Raw genomic sequence first — 12519 nt, forward strand, 5'->3', positions numbered from 1 at the left:
TTTTCCCACATTAAACTCACTGAACGGGCAGAATTTATAACGTTGCTCTCACAAATTATCGACAGTGTTGGGCACTGCAGACAAAATTCACCTGCCTGCTGAGATTAGATAGGCGTGTCCCTTGAAAACGTTCTGCACAGGCCCTCTGGGGTTTTCCAAACATTCCACTGGGCCTCGAACAGCCCGAATTTGAATATCAAGCCGAGCTGAGAATCAGGGAAAGATGGGGAGCACTGGGAATCTCACCAGCATTGGGAAGGAGCACAGCTAACAGAAACCTAAGCATAACACTGCTGTCGTGTTAAAGAGGCAGAAATATACACTTATCTTACTTCTCCAAAAAGATCCTCTGAGCAACTGTCCTCTTTCATTTGTATTGAGTTCCTCCCCCTCCTCAGCGGCCTGCAGCTCAGGCACAGCAATTGATTCTCCGACCTTTGCGCCAGCGGAGAGAAATAAGTTGAGCTGACTACTGAACATCAGTATCTGGGTTGGGAGGGTGGAGCCAGGCTGCAAGAGAAGCAAGTGATTGGCTGCGCACCAGCTGGTTTCCTAGCAGTGAATCAGACAGCTTCTTGCTTCTGTAAATTAATACAGCGGCAACACCCATCTGGCACCATGTCCTGAGGCTGTTTACGATGCACAAAACTCCGGAGAGACGGGAGAAGAGAAGCAGCCGCTTTGAAAGAAGCGGGCAGAATAAACTGCCTGGTTCATCGCCATGGGCAAGCAAATGTTCGGGGTTAAGGCCAAGGTGGAACTGTGCGGGAGAGATGGAGTGGAGCAAGATACCGCCAATCATTTTTGAGCCCTTTTATTTACACGACACTTGTCCCAACCTCAAGAAATCCCAAAGTTATTTACAGCCAATTTGTCACCAAAGAAACGTAACAGCCAATCTGGGCAGAGCAAGATCCCACAAACAGCAATGGTCAACTACTTTGCTGATGCTAATTACATGCACACATACGCATTAGGAGCAGGAGCACTCGGCCCATCGAACCCGCTCCGCCATTCAATAAGATCATGGCTGATCTGATTGCCACCTCAACTCCCACATTCCTGCCGACCCCCGATAACCTTTCAACCCTCCTTCTCAAAGATTTATCCACCTGTCCCTACCCCTCAGGATATTATGGCTGGGATTCTCCACTCCCACGGCCAAGTTCTGACACCGGCGTGAAAAGCGGCGCCAACCACTCCTGCTTCAAAGGTCTCGACATTGAGGTATGTTCCCCTTCCTAGGGGGCTAGGTTAGTGCCGGAGTGGTCCCCGCAGCTCCAGCCGGTGCAGAATGGACAGCGCGAGTTCGCGCATGCGCGGAACGGCCGTGTGATTCCACGCATGCGCGTGCATTCCCGTCTCCGCACCGCCCCCGAGCAATATGGCAGAGCCCTACAGGGGCCCGGCACGGAGGAACATAGGCCCCCACGGAACCAGCCTGCCCGCCGATTGGTAGGCCCCGTTTGCGGGCCAGGTCACCATGGGCCCCCCTCCGGGATCGGATACCCCCACCCGCCCTCCAGGATGGTCCCCGCAGACACACCTTCCAGGTCCCGAGTAACCCACGCTGGTGGGACCTGACTAACGCACGTCGGCGGGACTTGGCGGCCACTCGGCACATCGAGGCCCGGAGAATCACCGGGGGGGGGGGCACTTGCCACTTTCAACGGCCCCCAACCGACACGGCAGCGATCCCGCGGGCGCCTGAGAATCGGCACCGACGAATAGGTAAACTGGCATCGGGACGGCACATCCTCCCCGGGGATTCTCCGACCCGGCGTGGGGTCACCGAATCCCGGCCTATATGTTTCAACCTCTCAGTCTTCTAAACAGCAGTGGATACAAACCGAGCCAGTCCAAACATTTGTCATAAGACAACCCACCTGATCCAGGTATCAGTCTAGTAAACCTTCTCTGAACTGCCTCTCACACATTCACATCTTTCCTTAAATAAAGCCAGAGGGCACCTGTTTTCCCGCTCTCTCGGGACCCAGCCTCTGAGACAGTCAGAGTTCGTGAGCTAGCCAGTGCAAACACCATGTGGTAGCTAGTCAGTCTGGTCAGGCTAGCATCAGGTCTCCATTCAAGTCAGCATAGTGTCAACCCACAGTTGAACATGTATAATAGTTTAGATGTTAAATAAAATCATGTTGCATCTTATCAAGTGTTGGAAGTCTGTCTCTTGCTACACTGCATCAAGTGCAGTCCACATCGACCCTGCCTGCCCAACACATCAATATGTGTGCCCGGTAATGTGTGCTATCCCTGAACATTATAACTCTTTGAGTGAATAATGCCATGACATGAGTGTGAGATTGGAGTGACTGATGGTTAACTTACCCTGGCAGAGCAGATAATGTAATTTTTCCTGTTCCTGCCCTGTATTGCTTTGCAGGGGCGGTTGCCAGACACAGTGACCTGACTAGCTCATACCTCTGAGATGAATGTAGGAAATTGTTATATATTATATTCGATATTTTTGTTGCAATGTTATTAAAAGTCCTGAATTAAAATACATGCAGGCAGTGTACATACTAAAGCTGCAATGAAAGTGTCATAAAAGTGAGGTCATTATTGATTCTGACCATTTACTTTTTTTACTTATAGATGGATAATGGAATATTGTTAATATTTAGACAGTTCCCTCGGGTGTAGATGATTCGAGGGACCGTGTTTTGACCTAGCTAAGCAGTTCATGGGACATCTTAGCAGGCTACAGATTATGTAATTGATGGGAGTACCCAAGTCGGCATGTGGTTTTGGCAATTTTACCATGGGAATTTGAGTCATGACCTGGATCTCGGCAATGGGCGAGTCCAGACCTGAATATTTAAATGAGCCTAATGGCAGTGGTTAGCACTGCTGCCTCACGGTGCCAGGAACCCGATTTAATTCCGGTCTTGGCTCACTGTCTGTGTGGAGTTTGCACATTCTCCCTGGGTCTGCGTGAGTTTCTCCGGGTGCTCCGGTTTCCTTCTACAGTCCAAAGATGTACATGTTAGGTGGATTGTTCATGTTAAATTGCATGCAAAAGGCTGAATGGTGTTTCTGGGCTATGGGGATAGATTGGGGGAGTAGGCCAAGGTGGGGTGCTCTTTCAGAGTGTCAGTGCAGACTCAATGGACCGAATGATCTCCTTCTGCACTATAAGGATTCTATGATTCACCCAGCACCCGATACTCACCGGAGCGCCTGTTTGTAAGTTAATTTATCCGAGTTATCTTACCAAGCAGCTTGTTCTATAATAAATTATTTTAAGCTACATTTTAAGCAGTTAATCGTTCGCTTCAGCCAGCCTACAGAACATGACAACATGAGAGTCTCTCAATAGACTACAGCAAAGGATGCTGAAGTCCATACAGGTTCCATTAGATGTCGTGGCTCTGATATGACAGCGTCTCAAGGTCACTATGGGAGGGGTGGTGACCGCCTTGGTCAAACAGGTTTTTCCAGATTTGCACCGGGACCAGCATTCCCTGGCTATAGGCATTGGTGGGCTTTATCAGTAGCCCCAGAACAAGGACTATGACTGTCTTTCTATTTGCCATCCATTCTTTCCTGAGTGCTGACAGTACAGTGTGTCGCCTCCCCTCACTTCCCTATGCAAACCTTCCACTCGTGTACCAAACTAGTACCACTTACTGCCCCACTCAGAGTCCTGCGTCTGTTTTCCCTTGAATTCCACATGTAAGTCTGTTCCTATCCCACCCTCTGCTATGTCTGCATTCCTGTCTTTGATATTCAGCTCCAGCATCCCCACCCTCAGTCTCCCTATGTCTGTCATCAATTGTCCCCTCCTGGATCCTCGCCTTTGCCCATTGTCTCCCTTGTCTCCTTCCGATTACCCCTCCCCCCCTCCCCCTCTCCAAGTCCACCATGGTTGGAATGCTAGTCTCTGTGTGGATTGCTACCCTACCTGAGACACCAGAGAACACCCTCCTGAACAGCAGAGGAAGCCAGTGAGGGGAGCGACCCAACCCGCATGCCCCCCCCCCCCCCCCCCCACCATAGCATTTCACTGGTTTTGCTGAAAATCCAGAGTGGTGCTGAGTCAGGTAGACTCTCAATGTATGAATTGAGGGTCATCAGACCAACGCCACATATCTTAGAGCTTAGAGCTTAGAACGATACAGCGCAGTACAGGCCCTTCGGCCCTCGATGTTGCACCGACATGGAAAAAAACTAAAGGCCACCTAACCTACACTATGCCCTTATCATCCATATGCTTATCCAATAAACTTTTAAATGCCCTCAATGTTGGCGAGTTCACTACTGTTGCAGGTAGGGCATTCCACGGCCTCACCACTCTGCGTAAAAAACCCACCTCTGACCTCTGTCCTATATCTATTACCCCTCAATTTAAGGCTATGTCCCCTCGTGCTAGCCACCTCCATCCGCGGGAGAAGGCTCTCGCTGTCCACCCTATCTAACCCTCTGATCATTTTGTATGCCTCTATTAAGTTGCCTCTTAACCTTCTTCTCTCTAACGAAAACAACCTCAAGTCCATCAGCCTTTCCTCATAAGATTTTCCCTCCATACCAGGCAACATCCTGGTAAATCTCCTCTGCACCCGTTCCAAGGCTTCCACGTCCTTCCTATAATGAGGCGACCAGAACTGTACGCAATACTCCAAATGCGGCCGTACTAGAGTTTTGTACAACTGCAACATGACCTCATGGCTCCGGAACTCAATCCCTCTACCAATAAAGGCCAACACACCATAGGCCTTCTTCACAACCCTATCAACCTGGGTGGCAACTTTCAGGGATCTATGTACATGGACACCGAGATCCCTCTGCTCATCCACACTACCAAGAATTTTACCATTAGCCAAATATTCCGCATTCCTGTTATTCTTTCCAAAGTGAATCACCTCACACTTCTCCACATTAAACTCCATTTGCCACCTCTCAGCCCAGCTCTGCAGCTTATCTATGTCCCTCTGTAACCTGCAACATCCTTCCGCACTGTCTACAACTCCACCGACTTTAGTGTCGTCTGCAAATTTACTCACCCATCCTTCTGCGCCCTCCTCTAGGTCATTTATAAAAATGACAAACAGCAACGGCCCCAGAACAGATCCTTGTGGTACGCCACTCGTAACTGAACTCCATTCTGAACATTTCCCATCAACTACCACTCTCTGTCTTCTTTCAACTAGCCAATTTCTGATCCACATCTCTAAATCACCCTCAATCCCCAGCCTCCGTATTTTCTGCAATAGCCGACCGTGGGGAACCTTATCAAACGCTTTACTGAAATCCATATACACCACATCAACTGCTCTACCCTCGTCCACCTGTTCAGTCACCTTCTCAAAGAGCTCGATAAGGTTTGTGAGGCATGACCTACCCTTCACAAAACCATGCTGACTATCCCTAATCATGTTATTCCTATCTAGATGATTATAAATCGTATCTTTTATAATCCTCTCCAAGACCTTACCCACCACAGACGTTAGGCTCACCGGCCTATAGTTACCGGGGTTATCTCTACTCCCCTTCTTGAACAAAGGGACCACATTTGCTATCCTCCAGTCCTCTGGCACTATTCCTGTAGCCAATGATGACCTAAAAATCAAAGCCAAAGGCTCAGCAATCTCTTCCCTGGCTTCCCAGAGAATCCTAGGATAAATCCCATCCGGCCCCGGGGACCTATCTATTTTCACCTTGTCCAGAATTGCCAACACTTCTTCCCTACGCACCTCAATGCCATCTATTCTAATAGCCTGGGTCTCAGCATTCTCCTCCACAATATTATCTTTTTCTTGAGTGAATACTGACGAAAAGTATTCATTTAGTATCTCGCTTATCTCCTCAGCCTCCACACACAACTTCCCACCACTGTCCTTGACTGGCCCTACTCTTACCCTAGTCATTCTTTTATTCCTGACATACCTATAGAAAGCTTTTGGGTTTTCCTTGATCCTACCTGCCAAAGACTTCTCATGTCCCCTCCTTGCTCGTCTCAGCTCTCTCTTTAGATCCTTCCTCGCTTCCTTGTAACTATCAGACGCCCCAACTGAAACTTCATGCCTCATCTTCACATAGGCCTCCTTCTTCCTCTTAACAAGAGATTCCACTTCTTTGGTAAACCACGGTTCCCTCGCTCTACCCCTTCCTCCCTGCCTGACTGGTACGTACTTATCAAGAACATGCAATAGCTGTTCCTTGAACAAGCTCCACATATCCAGTGTGCCCAACCCTTGCAGCCTACTTCTCCAACCAACACATCCTAAGTCATGTCTAATGGCATCATAATTGCCCTTCCCCCAGCTATAACTCTTGCCCTGCGGGGTATACTTATCCCTTTCCATCACTAACGTAAAGGTCACCGAATTGTGGTCACTGTTTCCAAAGTGCTCACCTACCTCCAGATCTAACACCTGGCCTGGTTCATTACCCAAAACCAAATCCAATGTGGCCTCGCCTCTTGTTGGCCTGTCAACATATTGTGTCAGGAAACCCTCCTGCACACATTGTACAAAGAATGACCCATCTAACGTACTCGAACTATATCTTTTCCAGTCAATATTTGGAAAGTTAAAGTCTCCCATAACAACTACCCTGTTACTTTCGCTCTTTTCCAGAATCATCTTCGCCATCCTTTCCTCTACATCCCTAGAACTATTAGGTGGCCTATAGAAAACTCCCAACAGGGTGACTTCTCCTTTCTAAAAGTGTTTTACACCCATCTAACTAACCAATGACGGTTGCCCGTAATAGAATCATAGAATCCCGACAGTGCAGAAGGCTCATCGAATCTGCACCAGCCATCGGAAAGATCATTCTACCTAGGCCCACTCCCCGCCCACCCCGCCTTACCCCTGTAACCCCACCTAACCATTGGACACTACGAGGCAATTTATCATGGCCAAGCCACCTAACCTGCACATCTTATAAGATGCCGATATGTGTAAATGGGGTAGGCAACATGGGTCAGGGTGAAACCCGATCCACCACCAGCCCGCCATAAAACCACCGAGTGGAAAATTGCAAACCATTTGCCCGTGTCTCCGACGTTTGGCCTTTCTCCAGATTTTGCAGTCACGCCCACCACGAAACCCGTTGTGGGCTGGATGGAAAATTCCACCCCGTGTGTCTACAATTCACACTGAGGGTAGTTGGAATTTGGTGCATATCTTAGGCCATTTCAATCGATTTCTGGGAATTGAAAGACAAAAGAGATAGAGCAGAACTCTTCTGCGAAGCAAAGTACAAAAACAACAAGGAGCAAGGGACGGATGGTAGAATCATTGAATCTTGTAGCACACAGAAATGTCCATTCCCTGTGCCTATGCTGGTTCTTTGAAGAAACTATCAAATTAGTTCCTGCTTTTTAGCCACAGTCCTGTAATTGTTTCTGTTCAAATATTTAGCAATTGTTCTACTGAACATAATTATTGAATCTGCTTCCATTAACAAGTCAGTACGCTCCAGTTCCCAGCAACTCACTGTAAAAATAAACATTGCCTCATGTTGCCTCTGGTTCTTTGCCAGTCATCGTAAATATGTGTCCTCTCGTTACTGACCCTTCTGCAAGTGGAGACAATGGATATTTTGCATAACTTCTTCTGCCTCTATTAATAAATCCAAGGATAACATGTACTTATTTAGCAGCTTTCTCAACTTGTGCTGTCACCTTCAAACACTCGAGTACGAACACCATCAGCTCTCTCTGTTCCTGCTCTCTATTTAAAATCGTAGCACTTAGTGTACATCACCTTGTCTCAATCTTTCTACCAAAATAATTACTTTACACTTCTCATCATTAAGCTTTGATTTCCACATCTATCCATTTCACCAGTCTGCCTACGGCCTCCTGAAGTCTGTTGCTAAGCCATGTTTATTCAATTTCCTGGTTTTGTGTTATGGGCAACATTCAGAATTACTCCCTGTCTGCCACGCCCAACCCACTGATGTATTTCAAGAACAGCAAGTGCCCTAACACTTCCCCGTGGGTCATTGAATAGTTACAGCACTGAAGTAGACCATCCAGCCCATCTGTCTGTTGCCAGCACTTCACTTTTCCCCAGAATCCTGAAAATTTGTTCATGTAAGATAATGATCCAATTCTCTTTTGACTGAACCTTCTGTGTGTTCCTTGTGCCTCAATAAAGCTCGTAGTCTTAAAGTTGAAGTGGATGCTTTATTGTGAGTTCGTTCTCTCTTCAGTGGACTGGGGTGAGCACAGTAAGACGTCTTACAACACCAGGTTAAAGTTCAACAGGTTTGTATGAAACAAACCTGTTGGACTTTAACCTGGTGTTGTATAACTTAATGTTACATCTGTGCTGCTAGTCTGTGTTTTGCTACCAGCTCCCGTTCCTGTGAAGTGTGTCCTGACTTCCTGTTCATGTGTATTTATATCTCTCCTGTGCTCCCTCTAGTGCTTGCTCAGTTGTATTGCATCTACACAGATATACAATCACCGCATCCCCCCTTTTTTCTTTACATATTTTCTGTACATTGTTAAAGAAAACTGTACAAAACAGTTAGATTACTTATGATATGTGTATCTATACAAGTGATGATGATATTGGATATTTTACAAAGCCAATTAATATTTATGAGTCCAATCTTAATAAAAACATTTATGAGTCCAAACTTGATGAATTTGTTCGTTGAGCTTTTTCTTTTTTGTTGTTGACATGGTGATATTGATATTGCAACTCCGTTGTAAATGTTGCCGGTGTTCTTGTTTTTTAAGTAACCAGTAAGTCATCCCGAGGTGTTTGAATGGTCGAACCACTGATGTTGACTGATATGGACTTTTTTCTGCGCTTGTGGTATCGATTTAATGTGTCATCTGCCTTGAAAGCTGGTGTGCTTGCTTGTTCTGGAGCAGATGCGAATTTGTGAGATTCGTTGTCATGCCATGGCATGTTTGTAGTCTTGTCATTGTTTTGCAGTGTGCTGTGGCATTGTCCTTCATGTGCAGTGTTGTACCATTTTGTACAGGTCATTTCATTGTTGTTGTTTCTGTCGTTTTTGTCTTTGTTGTTTTCGTTGTCGTTCTTGTTGCTGTTTTTGTCGTTTCTGTCTTTGTTATTTTCATTGTCATTCTTGTTGTTGCTTTTGTCGTTTCTGTCTTTGTTTTTGTTGTCGTTCTTTTGCTTCTGTTTTTGTTGTTTTCGTCGTTGTTCTTGTCGTGCTTGTTGTCTTTGTTATGCTTCTTGTTGTTTTTGTTGTTCTTGTAGTTTTTGTTGTTGTGCTTGTAGTTTTTGTTGTTGCTGTTGTTGTTCTTGTTTCTGCAGTGCTTCTTGCGATTTTTGTTGTTCTTATTGCGCCTCATGTTGCTTTTGTTCTTGCTGTTGTTCTTGTTTCTGCTGTGCTTCTTGTGGTTTTTGTTTTTCTTGTTGCGTTCAATGAGTGTCCCGTGTGGATAATTTGAGTCATTGTCACAGTTATTGGTGCGAGTGTCCTTTGTGGTATCTGTTACATTGAAAGTTTCGTCAAGAGAATGGTGAAAATTATCTGATGTTGCATTGATGTTGGTAACATCAGTCATTTGTAGTGGATTTGATTCCTCTTCTTTGCTTCCTTTGTACTCCTCTTCCTCTTCTGGAGTCATTTGTAATGGATTTGATTCCTCTTCTTTGCTTTCTTGGTGCTCCTCTTCTGGTGTCAAAATCTTCACTATTTAATTTTCTTGTTGGTCTTGGTGCTCCTCTTCTGGAGTCAAAATCTTCACGATTTCATTCTCTTGTGGGTCTTGGTGCTCCTCTTCTGGAGTCAAAATCTTCACGATTTCAATTGACGTTGTCTCTCTGGACTCATGAGTAGCCCTACTCTGTGCTTCTGTACAGACGAGCTGAGATCTCTCAGTCTCGATGTGATCCTGCACCTCCTGTATGTCGAGTGTGATCACATTGTCACTGTTTTCGCATGCAGTGGGTAGATTTACATTGTCTTTGTCTTGATTATGTGAGCTTGGTAGACTTTCATAGTCTGCTTGTGGTTGCCCAGATACGGTGGGTTGACCTTCATGGTCTTGTTCATGCATGGTGTTCACCAGGGAGTGTTTGCTTGCTTCCATTGCACCTCCCACCCCCCACCCACCCCCCCCCACCCCCTACCCACCCACCCCCCCCACCACCCCACACCCCCACCCCCCACCCGCCCCCCCCCACCCCCCAACCCCCCACCCCCGCCCCCCACCCAAAGCTGTATTTTCTGGTTGTGGAGACAGCTCGCCATTTGCACTGGTGTGATCTACTAGTCACGCTGATGTCGGCGGCGTACTTCATGGCTCGCCCGCCGTGACCCAGCATGGCGGGGGAGGGGGGGGGGAAGGGGGCGATTGTCTTTGGTGGGGCTAGAAGATCCCACCTGCAAAAAGGGCAAAAAATCCCACCCATTGACAGCACAAACCTCTCCCCTTGCACATTGAAATGAAAATTCACCTGGACATTCCATTCTCCCCCTTATTCCTTCACCCCTCCAAACTCCCTCCCTCTCCTTCCTCCCCATAACACCTACACCCACGCTTGCATGCTTCACCCCATCACCTATCCCTCCCAGCAACACCTTCAACCCTCCAAACTACCTCCCTCCTCCCAGCTTCAACCCACCTCTCCCAGTTTCAACCCCCCCTCAGCTCCAACACCCCCTCAGCTCCAACCCCCCCTCAGCTCCAACCACCCCCTCAGCTCCAACCCCCCCTCAGCTCCAAAACCCCTCCCAGCTCCAACAACCCCTCATCAACCCCGCCCTCAGCTCCAACCCCCCCTCAGCTCCAACCACCCCCTCAGCTCCAACCCGTCCCCCTCAGCTCCAATCCCCCTCAGCTCCAAACCCCCCTCCGCACCCATTCTCCTTCCAGCTCCAACCCACCCCCTCAGCTCCAACCCACCCTCAGCTCCAACCCCCCTCAGCTCCGAACCCCCCCTCAGCTCCGAACCCCCCTCCGCTCCAACTCCCCCCTCTGCTCCAACTCCCCTTCCAGCTCCAACACCCCCTCAGCTGCAACCCCCCCTCAGCTCCAACCACCCCCTCAGCTCCAACCACCCCCTCAGCTCCAACCACCCCCTCAGCTCCAACCACCCCCTCAGCTCCAACCACCCCCTCAGCTCCAACCCGCCCCCCCTCAGCTCCAATTCCCCCATAGCTCCAAACCCCCCTCCGCACCCACACCCCTTCCAGCTCCAACCCACCCCCTCAGCTCCAACCCCCTTAGCTGCAACCCCCCTCAGCGACAACCACCCCCTCAGCTCCAACACCCCCTTTAGCTCCAACCCCCCTCAGCTCCAACGCCCCTTCAGCTCCAACGCCCCTTCAGCTCCAACGCCCCCCTCCGCTCCAACTCCCCCCTCCGCTCCAACCCTGAGCTCCAACACCCCCCGCTCCAACCCCCCTCAGCTCCAACACCCCTCAGCTCCAACACCCCTCCCAGCTCTAACACCCCCTCAACTCCAACCCACCCACAGCTCCAACACCCCCTCAGCTCCAACCCCCCCTCAGCTCCAACCCCCCCTCAGCTCCAACCCCCCCTCAGCTCCAACCCCCCCTCAGCTCCAACCCCCCCTCAGCTCCAACCCCCCCTCAGCTCCAACCCCCCCTCAGCTCCAACACCCCCTCAGCTCCAACACCCCCTCAGCTCCAACACCCCCTCAGCTCCAACACCCCCTCAGCTCCAACACCCCCTCAGCTCCAACACCCCCTCAGCTCCAACCCCCCCTCAGCTCCAACCCCCCCTCAGCTCCAACCCGCCCCCCTCAGCTCCAATCCCCCCTCAGCTCCAAACCCCCCTCCGCACCCACTCCCCTTCCAGCTCCAACTCACCCCCTCAGCTCCAACCCACCCTCAGCTCCAACCCCCCTCAGCTGCAAACCCCCTCAGCTCCAACCCCCCCTCAGCTGCAACCCTCCCTCAGCTCCAACCCCCCTCAGCTGCAACCCCCCCTCAGCTGCAACCACCCCCTCAGCTCCAACCACCCTCTCAGCTCCAACCCGCCCCCCTCAGCTCCAATCCCCCCTCAGCTCCAAACCCCCCTCCGCACCCAATCCCCTTCCAGCTCCAACCCACCCCCTCAGCTGCAAACTCCCCTCAGCTGCAAACTCCCCTCAGCTCCAACGACCCCCTCAGCTCCAACACCCCCCTCAGCTCCAACACCCCCCTCAGCTCCAACCCCCCTCAGCTCCAACCCCCCCCCCTCAGCTCCAAACCCCCCCTCAGCTCCAACTCCCCCCTCCGCTCCAACTCCCCTTCCAGCTCCAACCACCCCCCCACCAGCTCCAACCCCCCCTCCCAGCTCCAACCCCCCTCAGCTCCAACACCCCCCACTCCAAACCCCCCTCATCTCCAACCTCCCCTCAGCTCCAACCCCCCCTCAGCTCCAACACCCCTCCCAGCTCCAACAACCCCTCATCTCCAACCCCCCCTCAGCTCCAACACCCCCTCAGCTCCAAAACCCCTCCCAGCTCCAACAACCCCTCATCAACCCCGCCCTCAGCTCCAACCCCCCCTCAGCTCCAACCCCCCCTCAGCTCCAACCCCTCCTGTTCCAACACCCCC

At 50.1% G+C, this 12519-nt stretch overlaps 1 protein-coding gene across 2 annotated transcripts in view; it reads right to left on the minus strand.

The window, feature by feature from the left end:
• The window catches only part of LOC119975512 (lactosylceramide 4-alpha-galactosyltransferase-like), an 87727-nt gene that overhangs the window by 41747 nt on the left and 33461 nt on the right, over positions 1 to 12519 (minus strand). The window contains exon 1 of one of the 2 annotated variants that reach the window (XM_038815287.1): positions 333 to 472. The exons of the other annotated variant lie outside the window; for it this stretch is intronic. The gene's annotated coding sequence lies outside the window, so the exon portion shown is untranslated. Of the gene's footprint in view, positions 1 to 332; positions 473 to 12519 lie in introns of those variants that run through there. 2 annotated transcript variants of the gene reach the window in all.

The sequence above is a fragment of the Scyliorhinus canicula genome, chromosome 13 (assembly GCF_902713615.1).
Source record: "Scyliorhinus canicula chromosome 13, sScyCan1.1, whole genome shotgun sequence".
Taxonomy (NCBI): Eukaryota; Metazoa; Chordata; class Chondrichthyes; order Carcharhiniformes; family Scyliorhinidae; genus Scyliorhinus; species Scyliorhinus canicula.